We start from the raw sequence: 16,395 nt of genomic DNA, 5'->3' as shown, positions 1-16,395 counted from the left end.
ATTGAATATGTACAATTAAAAAAAATTTTTTTAAGCCCCACCATGCAGGAAATTTACTTAACTTGATACATATGAACTTCAGAGAAGCAAGAGTTTTGGAAAGGAAGATCACCTCCTCTAGGATGTTTGTAAACTCAGTCATTACGCAGGGGAAAACAAGTGTCTGTTATCTTCAATGCTCAATATTAGAATGATAATGCCCTATAGTCAAATTTGAAATGGCGATGGCTTGATAAAGTGAATAATAGAAACGGTCTTGTTTTTCATATTTTAGTGTAATCAAGCTAATGGTTTTTGTATACTTTTCCAAACTACTTACTGGATATTTTATGATGAAAAAATAATTATCTTTCTTGTCAGGCAAAATATAAAGAATCCAGATTTCCTCATCTGAAGAGTAAATAGCTTCAGGAAGAAGTTTATATCTGTTGGAGCAGTAATTCTAGGCACTAATCTACAGACCAATGCAGGTCTGTGATGAAGTTTTCCCAGTGAACTAAGAAAAATTAGGACAATGCAATAGTTGCTTCCTTATCTAAAAAAAGCTAACTGTCTTCAAACAGTATGGTGGTACCTCCAAAAATTAAGCATTCAATTACCATATGATCCAGCAATCCCACCTCTGGGTATATACCCCAAAGAATTGAAAGCAGTGATTTAAACAGATTTGTTCACCCTGTTCATAGCAGCATTATTCGAAATAGCCAAAAGGTGGAAGCAACCTATATCTATCTGTGGATGAATGGATTAAAAGAATGTGGTATATACATACAATAAAATATTATTCAGATATTATTTTTTTTTTACTTAAACAATAGACATTAATTTCTCACAGTTCTGGAGCCGGGAAGTCCAAAATCAAGGTGCCAGTAGATCCGGTATCAGGTGAGAGCCTCCTGGTTTGCAAAGGACTGTCTTCTTCTTGTATTCTCACATGGTGGAGAGCAGAGAGAGAGCAAAAAGGAAGGAAATTGTGACACATGGTACAACATGAATAAAACTTGAGGACATTATGCTAAGTGAAAGAAGTCAGTCACCAAAAAATAAAAAATAAACACAAAAACAAATACTGTCTGACTCCACTTATATGAGGTGCATAGAGTGGTCAAATTCATAGAGACAGAAAGTAGAAGTGTGGTTGTCAGGGGCTGGGGGAGGGGGAAATTGTGAGTTGTTAAGGGGTATAGAGTTTCAGTTTTGCAGGATGAAAAGTTCTGGAGATTGGTTGCACAACAATGGAACATAATTAACACTACCAAACAGTACACTTAAAAATGGTTAAGATGATAAATTATCTGTTACCAAATTTAAAATTGCTTTAAAATTTCTTAAAGTTAAATATATTCATTTCACAAAACTTTCCTTTTTTTTAAGATTATGTCCTTTCTAATCTTATGACAGTTGTAGAGGGATTTGAAGGATTTGCTTTTTTGTTTATTTGGGATTTTTTTACTTCCTTATTTGACACAATGAAACATTGGCACCCTGATATTGATTCCCAAGCTCATTTTGAATTTTTATTGGCCCGTGAAACCTAAAAGGTGGGGAACCATTGCTGAGGAGATCAGTGGTATCACCTTTGTTTTCCCTACCTTTCCCAACACACTGGTGTAGTATGATACACTTCCATCAACCAGAGCCTCAATACGGCATATTGTCAGCTGAAATTTCGGCCTTAAAGGGTCAGGGTGCATATCAGAATAGCCGAGAGTCATGTACATTAGACAAAGGCCCTGGGTGATTCTAATAAGGCCCTCTCCCCACTCCCAGGTGGCAATGACCCCTTCCCAAACCCAGCTAAACTGAGAATTCCTGCTCAGTAGTATTAATATAATAGGATATTTGAGTGGGTCTAGAAAGAACCTGGACATCTCATTTATTAATTCACCATCTTGCCTTCTCTACAGGGCTGTGACTTAGCCTCCCAGAAAATGGGTAGGACTTCCAGGGAAGGCAAGTCCTTCTGAAATATCCAGCAACCAAAACCATACAGAAGGCTTTCTTTGTTTCTGACACCAATCCTTCATACTGGAATTTGAACACATTTTTCTTCACTCTTCCAGGCTAAGTTATTTCGATATTCTGGGTTATTGTTTCCTCAAGGAAAAATGAAAGGGATTAAGTCAGGTCTTCCAAACTGCAGGTTGTGACCCATTAGTGGTGCAGAAAACCAGTTCAGTTAGGCATGACCAGTATTTTTTTTCCTAACGAAAGAAAAGAGTATTGAAAGACTAGAAAACATCAAAGTGCATCACATGTAGTGAAGGTAAATATTATCAAAGGTAAATATCATCAAATCGTCTTTATAATCTGTTATGGCTTCAAATTCTATGACTCTCACTTTCATAGTAAACACAGAACTCTCCCCTCACCCACTCCAGCTCACCATCCCCATCAACAAATCCAAGAGCTCCTATTTGCCCTCGAGACTCATGTGGTGTCCTGAGAGCAATCTGCCTTGTTTCTTTCATGCAGACTTGGATGTCAGGCTTTCCTCTGGATCTCCCCTGGCCCACGGGATAATGATTTTCATAGTGCTTGTTCTACGATATTGTAATTATTTTTTCATCTCCCCATAAAGCTCTGCCTATACTTTGACGAAGTCAACTGCACATAAGAGAAATGAGGGAAGGAAGGAAGGAAGGAACCAACAAGCTATATTTGCTTAAGGGAATGGTTCTCAGACCTGGCATCACATCAGAATCCCCTGGGAAGCTTTTTTTAAGTTCAATACCCAGACCATACCCAGACGAAGCAGAATTACCTTCAGTGGAACCCAGGAATCAGGATTCTTTCAAGGTCCCTATGGAAGTCCAATGCGCAGACAAGGTTGATACCCACTGGTTTAGACCAGGACCTGGGATCTTGTTACAATGCAGATTCTGGGTTCCTAGGTCTGGGGTGGGGCTCAAGAATTTTAGAACATACAATGCTGCTGGTTTGCATCATTGCTGACTTTGAGGAGCCATGGAAGAGTATCTTATGGATGCTGGCAATATAGAATGAACCAAGATAACAAGATCAAACAGACCTGGAAGATAGCGAAGGTAATGACCAGGCATGTGGCTTCTGGGGTAAACTGCCTGGGATAGTTCATTACTAGCTATGTGACCTTGGGCTAGTTACTTAAAGGTTTTCCCATCTGATAATGGAAACATGACAGTATCTTAACTTACAGGGTGGTTGTGAAAACCAAGCAGCATACTTCATAAAGACCCAGGCACATACGTGTGCTTTATTAGTATTATGATTATGTATTCCCACTCCACTTACTAGCTTTGTGTCCTTGGTAAGTTACTTAACCTCTCTGAGTTTCATTTTTCTCAAATATAAAATGGGAACTCATAATATCCATCCCACAATATTGGCTTTACATAAAGAAATGGTATGTAAACTTCTTAGCACAGTATTTGACCCATGTTACATGGTCAATAAATGGTTCTTCAAATCAGTTTCATTTGTACTGGAATAAATCACTCTGACCCCCCCATAGGTACATTCTCTGTTTAGCCATCTGCCAGATCTCAGAATCTCCTCCTGCCCCTACCCTCCACAGGCCCTAGGCTGTGGGGACAGATGACAAAAGATGGAAAGCTCATCTCTTCATTTCAACATGTTATAGTTCAACAGCAGGACTTGTTTTTACTACCCTATTGAGTTCACATGTGTAGGTTTGGGTAGAAGCAATTATTTTCCATATTACTTTACAGATGAAGAAGACATAGACTTGGCTCTGACATGTCGGATTTTCTCAAGCATGTCCCATATAGAGGATAAAAGCTCTTGATTCTAATTAGAGCCAGAGAAAATACTCCCAGCTTCATGCTTCTCTAAAGCCTCTTTTTCAAAACACTTTGAAGACGTGCAATGTGCCAAGTGTTGTACCAGTTTCAAACAGAGGTTTGAACAAATTGCTATAGGATCACAGGTGGGGGTCCGGGGGATAGTGGGAGGCAAGCTCTGACACGTGGAGACAGGGCCAGGCAGGATATGGTATTTCACAGGAGAGGTGTTATTTTGGCTGGGCAATGAAGGTCAAGGAGGAGTCGGTAAATGGGAAATGGGGGGAAAGTTGTTCAGAAAGAGGGAATAGCATGGACAGTGATGATGAGGCGGCAACAGCTTGGTGTGTTTGGGGAATGGGCGGTGGCCAGAATGGAAGAATATGGAGCCAAAAAGTTAGCCTGGGGCCAGATTGTACGTCAGAAAAAAGAGTTTGGATTTTATCCTGTCAGCCATGGTAGTATGACCACATAATTCATCATCCAAATGGGTCATTTTTGAGAGTAGAAGGGCATGCTAACCAGATGGGATAACAGAACACCCCACATAAAACTGCACTTTCCCGAGCTAACAGGGTCATTCAGTCACCCTAGCTTTGGGAAACCTCTAAGGCCTGACACTGTTCAGATGTGTGTATTATAGAGGGGGTTCTGGTAGCAATGCAGATTGGAAAGCAGAAGGGGTGCCTATAGTCAGGAGGATAGCTAGGAACACAGTGGGGATGGAGAAGAGAGACATCTAGGAATGGTTTATTCAGAAGTGGAATGAACTGAATATATAGAGGCGGGGGGAGAGAAAGAGAGAGACAGAGACAGAGACAGAGAGAGACAGAGAGAGAGAGAAATGTAAGGGCTCAGCGTTTCCAGGCTGGTTGATGTGGGGATTAAGGAAGGCAAGAAGAGAAGCAGGTTTGGGGGAAACAGCTTGTACAACCTGAGGCATGTTGAGCTGGAGATATTTGCTAAATATCAGAGTCAAGCAGGCAGAGCTGGAGGCATGGGGCTCACAAGTGGAGATGGGAGATATAGGGGAACAAAGGATCGAGTTATTCATTCAACACTTTCAAACAGGTGGAGAACAATAAAGACTGACATCGTCCTTGACAGGACAGCATCCCTCACTGTTGATCTTTTTAGAGTGGTGGAGGTGGAAGCCAGGCCATTGCTTACTGAAGACCACTTGGGAATGAGTACTAGAAGGCAACTATAGACCACTCTTTCCAGGAGGTCAACAACGACCAGCAGGAAAAGGAGTTACAGCAGCTTGAAGGGGAGGCAGTTTCCCTGCTTCATTTTCCTCATGCTGTTTACTCCTAAGTCTGGTATAACATGTGGTTAGAAAAAGCAGCTGAATTTACCCCAGGTCCCCTGGGTCTCACAGTCACAGTCAGGAGAGCTGAACTTAAAGTGCTTTTCCTTGTCCAGATTGATGGTAGCTTTAAGCAATTATGCTGAGAGTGTGTTTTCCAGCCCCAAATCTTGAGGTCTTGTATTCAGATGTAACTTGGTAATGGCCCAGTTAGGACATTTCAGTGCCTAATGCTTTTGCACATGTGTTGTAGGCCACTATAGCTTAGCTATTATAAATAGTGAAAATGTCAATTAAAAGAATTTTATATAATGAATACTCATGATTCTGTGTGTAAGACCAAAGATGATGAATCAGTGCCCTCAGAGCTTGCAGAAAGCAGTGACTTTCCAAAGACAGAGATAGTGTGGGGCACCTTGAATCCTCAAGGCCTTGACTAACCTTGGTCTACAGATATGCAGGTTACCAAACTTGTCCTCGTGGTGGGTCATCTCCAGCGACAGAAAGTGGTGGGCTCTACTATAATATAAAGCTAGAGAGAAACCCAGGTAATATAAAGTTCAGAGAATGAGGACTCCTTTGAAGAATGAATAAAGGGTAACTCTACGAGAAGATACAGCTATCAAGGCTGCAATTCTTGCCTTCACCTCCTGATGCACGAAGGGGTGAGTGAAAATAATTTGTTGGCATCAAGAAATGTTCCTACTTGGACTTCCCTGGTGGCGCAGTGCTTAAGAATCCACCTGCCAATGCCGGGGACATGGGTTTGAGCCCTGGTCCGGGAAGATCCCACATGTCGCGGAGCAGCTAAGCCCGTGCACCACAACTACTGAAGTCTGCGTGCCTAGAGCCCTGCTCTGCAACAAGAGAAGCCATCACATTGAGAAGCCTGCGTACTGCAACGAAGACGCAATGCAGCCAAAATAAATAAATAAAATTAATTAATTTTTTTAAAATGGTTCTTAAAAAAAAGAGAAATGTTCCTACTGATAGACCATATTGGTTGTATTGATAACAGCTCTCCATTTTTTATCTTGGTATAATTTTCATATTCTTACAATTCTCATTTAAAATTTTTTGGTCATCTTCCACCTTGAGAATTTCTCTACCACTGCTTTATCATACTGGCTATGCATATAATAACTTTTATTTCTCAAATTTCAAACACTGACATTGCTACCATCCATCAGTCTCAGGTAACTCCTCCTCGGTCATGGGGGACTTTAGGCACCTGCTCAATATCCTTCTCTCGCAAGTAGTATAAATCAGGAAGATTTCAAAATCCATATGGACATCCTCTGTCTTAGTCTATTGGGGCTGCTAAAACACAATACCATAAACTGAGTGGCTTATAAACCACAGAGTATTATTTCTCACAGTTCTGAGTCTGGGAAGTTCAAGATGAAGGTGCCAGTAGATTTGGTGTCTGGTGAAGCCCTGCTTCCTGGATGGCCATCTTTTCACGGTAACCTCACATGATGGAAGGGGCTAGGGAGTTCTCTGAGGCCTCTTTCATAAGGGCACTAATCCCATTCATGGGTATACCACCTTCATGATCTAACTGCTTCCCAAAGGCCCCACCTCAAAATACCATCACCTTCAGTGTTATGATTTAAACACATGGATTTTGGGAAGATATAAACATACAGACCATGTTACCCTCTCATCAGCCTGGCCTCAAAAATCCACTACCTGCCCCTCCCCCACAGCAGTAATATTTACCTACACTCCACTCCAGCTATCCATTCCCATGATCTTACCCTGGATCTTGTCATTACTTGAAACTATTCCACTATTTCAAAACGTGTACTTGTTTTCCCCATTAAGACCTCATTGGAGTAATGTCAGTGAAAATGGCAGAGTAAGGACCTCCGAAAATTCTCTCCTCCATAAAAACAATGAAGAAACTGGCAAAAATTGTCAGAATCAACTTTTTCTTTTATTTATTTATTTTTTATTTTTTATTTTACTTATTTATTTTTGGCTGTGTTGGGTCTTTGTTGCTGTGTGCGGGCTTTCTCTAGTTGCGGTGAGCAGGGGCTACTCTTTGTTGCAGTGCGCGGGCTTCTCATTGCGGTGGCTTCACTTGTTGCAGAGCACGGGCTCTAGGCACATGGGCTTCAGTAGTTGCGGCACGTGGGCTCAGTAGTTGTGGCTCACGGGCTCTAGAGCACAGGCTCAGTAGTTGTGTAGCACGGGCTTAGTTGCTCCGCGGCATGTGGGATCTTCCCAGACCAGGGCTCGAACCCATGTCCCCTGCATTAGCAGGCGGATTCTCAACCACTACGCCACCAGGGAAGCCCAGAATCAACTTTTTCAAACCTCTGGAAATTAATCAAATATTGCAGCAATCCAGGGAGTTTTTATTCAAGAAAAGCAGTTGAATCTCAGTAAGAACAGTGAGCTTAATTTGCTCTGTTCCCATTACCCACATCTCCCAACTCTGTAGCCTTGAAAATCAACAGCCAACAAGCACAGTGAAAACCAGCATGCTGGCAGCAACTGGAGAGGGTAAAATAAAACCAGAGTACCGGGCCTCCCTGGTGGCGCAGTGGTTGAGAGTCCGCCTGCTGATGCGGGGGATACGGGTTCGTGCCCCGGTCTGGGAGGATCCCATATGCCGCGGAGCGGCTGGGCCCGTGAGCCATGGCCGCTGGGCCTGCGCGTCCGGAGCCTGTGCTCCGCAACGGGAGAGGCCACAACAGTGAGAGGCCCGCATACCGCAAAAAGAAAAAAAAAAAAAAAAAAAAAAAAAAAACCAGAGTACCTTCAAAGACTCATTCTCACAGAACTGTCATGATTTGACCTGTCTGGTGTTTCCCTGGAATATTCCAATCATAAAGCAGTCTTTATTTGACTTCTTTGGAGCTCACCCAGTGTGAAAAGGACTTTTCCCTGAGGACTTTTGTTGAAAATACTTAGAGGCAACTATTTAATTTCATTACTATTTGAGGCAGTGGATAACTGTTGGCAAACAATAGGCTAAACTAGAAGCTTAAAAGGAAAAGCTGGGGAATGCCCATAGGGACTTTAAAAAACTCCAACACACTCCTGGGAAACTAGAAGTCCATGTGCATGCATGGGGCTCTACACATGCTCAAGCTGTGCAAGTGTGTGAGCTCAGGAGAGACCCGAGCAGGCCCTGAGTTTTCACCTCTGTGTAACCTAAACTTGAATCTGTGTGCAAGCAGGAAGTGTAGGCTAAGGCAGAGTTGTCAATTGCCTGACTAGATATTGAAGGCATGACCCAACATGTACACAGAGCCCCTTTGTAAAGACTGGGAGATTCATTGGTTCCCAACATTTAAGGAAATCTCTATCTAATAATTACCTAACCACTAAGCTAACTGAGGAGAGACTTAGGTGTCAAAAACAAACAAACAAACAAAAACTATCAGAAACGAAGGAAGAGGCAATTTAATAATAATATTTGGAGACTTCAATATGACACTTTCAATAATGGATAGAACAACTAGAGAGAAGATCAATAAGGAAACCAGAAGATTTGAACAACACTTTAAACCAACTAGACCTAAAAGACATTTATAAAACACTCCACTTGCCAAAAGCACAATACACACTCTTCTCAAGTGCACATGGAATTTCTGCAGGATAGACTATAATGTTATGCTATAAAACAAGTTTAAAACAAATTTTAAAAGAGTAAAGCTATACAGCATGTCTTCTTGGGCCACTATAGAATGAAACTGAAGTCAATTAACAGAAGAAAATTTGGGGAATTCACAAAAATGTGGAAATCAAACAACACATTTCTAAATAACCAATAAGTCAAAGAAAATCACAAGAGAAATTAGAAAATACTTTAAGAGGAATAAAAATGAAAACACAACATACCAAATCTTATGAGATACAGTGAAAACAATGATTAGATGGATACTTATAGCTATAAACACCTATATTAAAAAAGAAGAAAGTTATCAAATCAATAAAATAAACTTCTACCTTAAGACTAGAAAAATAAGAGCAAAATAAACCCCAATTAGGTAGGAGGAAGGAAACAATAAAGATTAGAGTAGAAATAAATGGGAGAAAAACAATAGAGAAAATCAATAAAACCAAAAATTGATTCTTTGAAAATATGATAAAATTTACAAACCTTTGGCTGGACTAACAAAGAAAAAAAGAGAGAAGAATCAAATTACTAAAATCAGAAATGAAAGAGGGGGCATTACTACCAAATTTACAGAAATATAAAAAGATTATAAGGGAATGCTATGAACAATTGTTATGCCAGAAAATTGGATAGCTTAGATGAAATGAACAAATTCCTAGGAAGGCACAAACTACCAAAATGGACAAGAATAAATAGAAAATCTGAAAAGACCTATAAGAAGTAAAAAGATTGAATTAATAATTTTTAAGTTTCCATAAAGGAAGGCTCAGGACCAAAAGGCTTCACTGTATGAAGAAACTGATGAATTCTAACAAAGGTTTACAATCCTTCAAAATGCCTTTGAAAAATAGAAGAGGAAGGAACACTTCCCATCTAATGCTACGAAGCCAGTATTACCCTGATACCAAAACCAGATGAAGTCATCACAAGAAAAGTATATTATAGACTGATACCCTTATGAATCCAGATATAAAAATCCTCAACAAAATATTAGCCAACTGAATCCAGCAATATATAAAAAGGAGTATACACTATCATGACCAAGTGATTTTTATTCCAGTAATACAGTGTTGGTTCAACACATGAAAATCAATCAATGTGCTACACCATGTCTGTAAAGGACAAAAACCATATGATCTTAGCAACAGAAAATACTTGGAGATCATATATCTTATGAGGTCTGCTTTCTAGGATATATAAAGAACTCTTACAACTCAGTAATGATAAGACAAATAACCCAATTGAAAACTGAGCAAAGAATATTTACAAATGTCCAACAAGCACATGAAGAGATGCTAAACATCATTAGTCATCAGGCAAATGCAGATCAAAACCACAGTGAACTACCACTTCATAGCCACTAGGGTAGCTATCATAAAAAAGACAGACAAAAATAATTTAAAAGAAAACAGAATCATGAGGGTGGTGGGGAAGACAGACAATAACATGTGTTGGCAGGATGTGAAGAAATGGGAACCCCTCGGGTCTGCTCACAGAATGTAAAATGGCATAGTCACTCTGAAAGACAGTTTAATAGTTCCTCAAAAACACCCTACACATAGGGTGATCGTAATACCCAGAAATGCTATTTCTAGACATACACCTAAGAGATTTGAAAACATGTCACACAAAAGAGTGTAAACAATGTTATTCATAATAGCCAAAATGTGGAAACAGCCCAACTGTCTGTCAATGGATTAACAAAATGGGATATATTATACAATGGAATATTACTCAACCATAAAAAGGAATGAAGTAATGGGTGAAACTTGAAAACATTATGCTAAGTGAAAGAAGCCAGATACAAAGGGCCACATGTTATAGGACTCTATTTATATTAAATGTCCAGAATAGGGAAAACCCATAGAGACAGAAAGTGGCTTAGTGTTTTCCAGAAGCAAGCCAGGAGGAGGGGAAAGAGGTGTGACTGCTAATGAGTACAGGGTTTGGGGTGATGAAATGTTCTGGAATTAAATAGTGGTGATGGTTGCACAACCTTGGGAATATACTAAAAACCACTTTTATTATTTATTTATTTATTTATTTATTTATTTATTTATTTATTTATTTATATTTTTTGGCCATGCTGCATGGCATGCGGTATACTGGTTCCCCAACCAGGGCTTTAACCCGTGCCCCCCACAGTGGAAGCATGGAGTCTTAGCCACTGGAACACCAGGGAAGTGCTAAAAACCACTTTTAAAGGATACCTTAAAAGGGTGAATTTTATGGTTGTGAATTATATCTCAATTTTTTAAAAAAAGACTTCATTAACGCCTTAAGGCTCTTGACCTCACCATTTCCTTCCAATTTATCTTAACTCCTGGTCTCATTGCCTTCCCTACACAGATTAGCTGTCTATGCTTTTGCCCTTGGTGTTTCTTCTACCTGGGAGGACCTCCCTTTCTCCACCTTGTTTGCAAGGCTAACTCCTATTCATCCTTCCAAACCTCAGGCACCACTTCCTTCAGAAAGCCTTCCTGAACACTCCAGAGTTCATCACTTCCTCCTCTGTGGCATCTCCATCCCTCATACACACTTTCAGTATTTATCACACAGCTCTAATTTCTTTAAGTCTCTGTCTCCCCCACTGCAATGAGCTCTTGGGGAACAAGAATTATATCTTAAAGAGTGTTGCATCCGCAGAGCCTAGAACAAATAATTGCAATTCAGTACATGTTGAATTGTAACTGAAGTTAAAACTCTTTATTGCATGATGCATATTGCACTGAGTAACAGTTTTTTGTTTTGTTTAGTTTTTTTCCGAAAAGCAAGGAAGAGATTGGTCCTGCATCAGAAGTCTTTGGATTTATTACTACAAAACTATTCCGACTAATTTTCCCCTAAGGATTTCCAAAGGACTAAAATACCTTAGCACTGAATCTCAACATTCCTGGTACACAAAACATTGTCTTACTAAAGGACTCTTCTTTCTGGCAGGGCTGTCTCTATGCTGTGCCAGCATGCATAGACCTCACAGGTGAAGCTTCAGTAAGTGCAGTAACCAAAGAAAAATTAATTGCTGTCTTCACATTGTGCTTGTATGGTCTATCAGAAGGTATGGTCGGAAAAAACACATATACTAGATGACTCTGCAGAGATGCTGCTACTACTTCTGTTATTGTCAAACTACCCTTCAATGCATTTGAATTTGATCCACACCAGGCCAGTTTGTGTAGGTCACAGCAAAGATTAATTCTTGCCAAAATAAATGAGTGAAGAGTACATGCTAACAGAGCCGCATCCAAGATACCAGTCTAACCTTGTTTGTCTGAGAAGTTCCCATTGAGATGAAAATAGGGCAAATCTTAAAGCACTGTCTCACTGGGAAGTAGCAGGGCTCCTGAAGTGGGAAAGACGAATGTCAGAGATCCCCTATGTCTGCCTAACCCAGCACCATTTTCCCCCCAGTCATTTGACCATGAAAATACCTGGATTGCTTGGAACTTCTCAGCAAACATAAAGCTTACAGAGGCTTGGAAATGTAGCTAGAAGGTGGGTGTTGAGGATAAGGGGAACAGGTCTAGTTTTGAATGGGGGAAAAACCACATTGTACCAAAACACGACAAAGACTCTGTGTGTGTGTGTATGGTTACATGTGTAAGTGGAGTAGAAGCGAGTGGGAGTGTGGTAAGGTGAGGTGAGTCAGACGAAGAAAAGGGAACCGGGGTAAAGGAGATGAGAGAGAATACTCCAGTCACCTTATGGAGCCAATCTGACTTCCCACCGAGTTGAGGGGCCATGACCACGGCTGATATTGTGTTTTCTCTCTCCATACATGACAACATGAAAGGGAGAGAGCCAGTGGGGACAGCTCTAGGAGGATGGTGATGGTTGCACAATATTGTGACTATACTTAATGCCACTGAATTGTACATTTAAAATGGTCAGAATGGTGAAGTTGGTGTTATCTATATTTTATCACATTAAAAAGGGGGGAAAAGGGCTTCCCTGGTGGCGCAGTGGTTGAGAGTCCGCCTGCCGATGCAGGGGACACGGGTTCGTGCCCCGGTCCGGGAAGATCCCACATGCCGCGGAGCGGCTGGGCCTGTGAGCCATGGCCGCTGAGCCTGCACGTCCGGACCTGTGCTCCGCAACGGGAGAGACCACAACAGTGAGAGGCCCACGTACCGCAAAAAAAAAAAAAAAAAAAAAAAAAAGGGGGGGGAGGGGAAGAGCTGAAAATTATATAAATTATATATACATATGAAATTCATGCTTCTTATAAAAAGTTTAAATGTTTAGCGTATAAGTTATTCACTGTTAGCAGTTTAATGTGCTAGTCAATGTGTATATACTTAGTTTGTTATGTTATAATTTTTGCTTTTCATTAAATGGGATCAATAACATGTCATAACGTCTGTCCATTCCTGTACATCTAGAGCTACAAGGTTTAGTACTAGAATACTTAGAAAAAGAAAAACCTATTTCTTTCTGTGTTTAGGAATACTATGGAGAATTAGTTTCCCTAAGGAGTCCAGATGCACCAGCCCTTATACTTCACAACGTGTATGGTATATTAATTGGTGATACACTCAGAACAACAGTCATGGTAGAGAAGAGGGTTGTAGAAGAAAAAGTAGATAATCCCAATCTTCTGAGGTTACCTTCAGTTTAGTGGAAAGTGCTAATAGTCTGAGTTGGGAAAGAAAGACTAGGGTGGCGTTAGAACGGGGATGAAGAAAAGAGAGGGAAGCACTAGCCAGTTAGGAATTCTCTCTCCATCCAGGAAGTAAGTGCAGAGAGGGGAGGTGGGGCATGGCAACGATGTCTTGGATAGTAAATAGGTAAGGTTTAGGTTAACAATTTGCTCAGAATCAACCCCATTTTAGCTAACATTAGTTACCTCTAGGCAAACTAGTTGGCTGGATGATGGTGTAAGAAGAGACTTTACACCACGTGCCCTTTACTTTTGGATTGTGTACCATTTGACTGTATTAAGTGAAATGTATGAGAGTTTCCCAGCCTAAGGACTTAGTACCGTGTTTTTTACTATCTGTTACAGAGCATAACTATAAATCTAAAATCAGGTACATTTACAAGGGATCATAGATCTCAGACATAGAGGAAATCCCAACAGATTATTGGTCTACCCACTGCCACCAGCCAAGGCCCCACCAGCCAAAAGGCAATGTGTCATGGTGGTTCAGCATGCTGGCTCTGGAAACAGGTTCAACTAGGTCTAGGTTCAATTCCTGGTCCTGCTGTTCGTTAGCTGTGTGACTTTGGGCAAGTTATGTAATCTCTCTGTGACCCAGTTTCCTCAATTATAAGTTAGGGATGATAATATAATAGTACCTACCTCATTGGGGGGTTGAAAATGAATGCATAGTGAGGACCCCAGCGATGTGTTTGCTACTTTGTTGTTGTTACTGTAATTATTAATTTAAGTAAGTAATTGAGGAAAGGGCTCCTGCTTCCTAGTGCTTACCTTTCCCACCATACTGTTAGTAAATAATGATAATAATAATAAAAATAGCCTATACTTAATTATCAGTTGCTGTGTGTCAGACACAGTGCTAAATTACTTTGCATAACTTCTCACTGAATCTCATGAAGTAGGAGCTGTTATTACCCCCATTTCACAATTGACAAAACTGAGGCTTAGAGAGATTAGATAACTAGCCCAAGATCACACTGCTAGTAAGTGATGGGTTAGGATTTGAAGTCAGATGTGGTTCCTGAACTTCTACTTTATACTGACAACGCAACAAGCAGAATTGTCAAGTCACTTAACAGAATACAGGTTAAATGGCCAAAAGCTATCTCCCCCCGCCACCATCCTACTGCAGTTTCCTCTGTATTTTCCCACACGATTCTTCAATGGCATTTTTCTACGATAAGCATTAGCAATCAAATCACTCACCGTTCCTTTTAAACCTGAAAGATACCATTATTTCTCTAAATCTTAATGATTTTTTAAGGCTCTATGCTCTCAACCCATGTGATGGTTAATTTTATGTGTCAACTTGACTGAGCTAAGGAATGCCCAGATAGCTGGTAAAATATGATTTCTGGAAGAGATTAGCATTTGAATCAGTAGACTGTGTAAAGAAGATCGCCCTCACCAATACAGGTGGGCATCATCCAATCCGCTGAGGAACTGAGTAAGACAAAAAGCTGGAGGAAGGGAGAAGTCCCTCTCTCTGCTTGAGCTGGGAAATCCATCTCTTCCTGCCCTTGGACATCAGTCAGTGCTCCTGGCTCTTGAGCCTTCAACTAGGACTAAATTACCCCACCAGCTTTCCTGGTTCTCAGCCTGCAGACTGCAGATCAGATCATGGGACTTCTCAGCCTCCATATTCACACGAGCCAATTCCTATGATACATCTCCTCTTATATATATCTCTATATAACCTATCAGTTCTGTTTCTCTGGAGAACCCTGACTAATGCAGCCCAGTACCACGAGCACATCAACTCCCTAAAAGCCCAAAACACAACACTTTCAGGTCGAACTGCAAAGCAAACTCTTGGTTGTTAGAAAATTTGGTTACATTATCAAAGACTGGTGATTTCCAACGAAAGCACACCTTCTAGAAAAGAGAGTGTCGGGCTTCCCTGGTGGCGCAGTGGTTGAGAGTCTGCCTGCCAATGCCGGGGACACGGGTTCGTGCCCCGGTCTGGGAAGATCCCACGTGCCGTGGAGCGGCTGGGCCTGTGAGCCATGGCCGCTGAGCCTGCGCGTCCGGAGCCTGTGCTTTGCAACGAGAGAGGCCACAACAGTGAGAGGCCCGTGTACCGCAAAAAAAAAAAAAAGAAAGAAAGGAGAGTGTCCCTGAAGACAAGATTATTTAACATTTAAGGAAACTTGACTTTTATTTTTTTTTTAAATGGCCAGAAGCCAGGCAGTGGAGTGATAAGGAAGCAAGGTGAGTGCCCTCTCTGTACCACTTCCCATCCATTCAGCCAGTCACAACTGGGAACATCAACACCATCCGGTCCAGGGAGCTCAGTTATGACCGAAAGTAGTGGTGATTTCACAGTCATAATTCATATTAATCTACCATGTCTTCTATGTGAAGCCCAGTGACAGATGTTGTCAATTCTACCACAGTCATGATAAACTCCAGGGGATTTGAGGGTGACAGTTGGTTCCAGGGCATGGGGGAACCTGACATGTTGGCCATCTGTTGCAAAGAGAATAAGTGACTACACAGGGAAAGCCAACTTGTAGGGATTTCCCTGTTCATAGTTTTTAGAGACACATGCTGAGTGGCATTTACTGCTCATTAGCCCAGATACCTCTAAGAGATTCTGCCTAAACTACTATAAATCTCTTATTCAAGCAACATGGAAATGGCCATGTATATTCGTGGGGAGAAAGAAAGAGCTGGTGTGTGTTCCTGAAAGGAGAGATCAGCAAAAGCCAGAGAGGTCTAAATGTAGCCCCATGTCACCTAGAGTATAACAATGAGTATGCCACGTGTACACGAGTTTGCCCCTTCTTGAGCCCTTGGCAGACATCGGTAATCAATCATTGTAGATGATCCCTGCTGAGACTGGTCTTCGAATCTATTTCAGCTCAGGGCACAGAGCCACTACCTGTTTTCTTCACCTTTAATTCTCCTAAAGAAACTTGGCCACCCCTGGCCTAGTTTCCCCCATTCATTGGGGACAGCAGACTAAGTGTTTTTCGCTGTATTTCCTGCTTTTCTGCCACCAGCCTCA

The sequence above is a fragment of the Mesoplodon bidens genome (genome assembly GCF_964165515.1).
Source record: "Mesoplodon bidens genome assembly, chromosome: 9".
Taxonomy (NCBI): Eukaryota; Metazoa; Chordata; class Mammalia; order Artiodactyla; family Ziphiidae; genus Mesoplodon; species Mesoplodon bidens.
The sequence above is the reverse complement of the archived record's forward strand: the minus strand, read 5'-3'. Positions refer to the sequence as shown.